Raw genomic sequence first — 2027 nt, forward strand, 5'->3', positions numbered from 1 at the left:
TCATTGGAAGAACAGTTGTTGAAGCTGAAGCTTCAATATTTTGGCCACCTAATGGGAAGAGCCAGCTCACTGGAAAAGACCCTGATGATGGGAAAGATTGAAGGCAAAAGGAGAAAGGGGTGGCAGAGAATAAGATGGTCAGATAACATCACTGATTCAATTGACATGAATCTAGCAAACTCTGGAAGATAGTGGAGGACAGAGGAGGCTGGTGTGTTACAGTTCGTGGGATCACAAAGAGTCAGAAACGACACAGCAACTAATCAAAAGTCCAACAAAAGTCCCACTAGGAGCAATGTTAAAACTTCTAAGCGATTTGACAATATTGATTATTTTTTCCCATAATCTATGAGTAAGTATTTTCTGAATCCAAATCACCACCTTTAGTCTTGCCACCTAAAGAAAGTAGCCAATTCATAGAACTGTTTTGCTTCTTCGCTACCTCCTGTTGTTTAGGATTGGAAACAAGATAGGTCAGGACAGACCAGTGCTACTTGGGGAAGGAGAGAGTGGAGTGTCAAAGGAAGGTCTCTTTATCTTGATGAAGTCTCCGTGTAGAAATCAGAAATTGTTCAAGCATTATGATTGTATGGTGGTAGTGGTGGTCAGTTCAGTATTAACTCATTTCCTCTTAGTTCTCCGAATTTCTGCCCAATTGTCATTCAGAAATATTTCCTGTTGATTACAGAGCACAGAGATCATGTCTTTTCCATTTTTCTAAATTGTTATTTGACGAGTGTGGATAAGGAAAGGAAAAATTTTAGGAATGCAAATACTTGAGCATATGCACAGCTTCAGATGGCACTGCCAAGTCAGGGGGGCAAGTGCTGGAGCCAGCAACTAGTGAACACAGAGATGGTTGCGTGCCCTCTCTGATTGATAACAGATTTGTTAGAGATGATGATACGAATGTCATATTTTCATATGGCACATAAATAAAATAAAAATGTCAGAGGATTGCATAAACTGATGATGATCCAGTGGGGTATGAAGGTCATTCCTTCATGAATACAGAAATCTTCCACATCTGAATATCAACTTGCAAATGCATTATGTAACATAATACTGTATGTTTATACTTTATACATTTTAATGAAATATTAAACAGTCTTATTTTGAGTTCTTAATCTAAATCACTGTAGAGGTCATGACAGTAAAATGAATGCAGTCGTTTCTCAGGAACAATTTTTTTTTAAAGCCCTGCCCTTCTATAACCTAGGAATAACCAAAATAACGCAATTATAAAATTTTCTATCATCATGTCTTTCCTTCACAATTCTTTCTCCCCTTTAGGGTCAAGGAATACAATTCTCTAAATATCTGAATATCCCCCAACCTATCTCTTCATCCATAAGATCCTAAGGTCAGAGGCAAATCGACCAGCAAAAGATTTTGCTAAAGTGAAAAGCTGTCCTGTGCAAAAAAAAAAAAAAAAGTAATCTATTTCCCCCATTTCTTCATATTAAAGGCTTCTGCTGCACGGTAGGCATAAAATTAATAGGCAGTTTACATAACATCTGCAATAAATTGCCATATGAAAAAGTTTTCTCAATTGTGTGACTCTAGGACTGAAGAAACAAAACTATAAACTTTACTCTTTACTTGCCTTGCTGCCAGCGTCTTGTCTAAAACATCTGCTCAGGTAATATGTCATATCCAATAGCCTGTGCAGGTTAGGCCAGTACATAATAGAAGTAAATGTATTTTTAAATGCCAGGTTTTAAAAGAAGACAGGCCCACTTGGTATCTCATTACAAGTGAAATGACTTTTCATGTCATCCCATCAGTAGTAATGCTGCTTTGGGGAGAGTTTCAAAGGTCAACATCCATAACTCTTTATTCTGTACTCATTCACTATTTTCTCATGAGAGAAATGCAAGAAGACTATTTTCTAAGTGGACTTGTGTTTCATCTAACAAATGAAAAAAAAAAAATTGCTGCCTGAGTTGCTGTATATGCCAACAATCCCCTCAATAGATATATACTGTTACCAGAGGAACAGAAAAAACCTCACAAGCAACAAAGAA

The sequence above is a fragment of the Moschus berezovskii genome, chromosome 16, assembly GCF_049115385.1.
Source record: "Moschus berezovskii isolate FMDL1 chromosome 16, NW_MosBer_1.0, whole genome shotgun sequence".
NCBI classification, from domain to species: Eukaryota; Metazoa; Chordata; class Mammalia; order Artiodactyla; family Moschidae; genus Moschus; species Moschus berezovskii.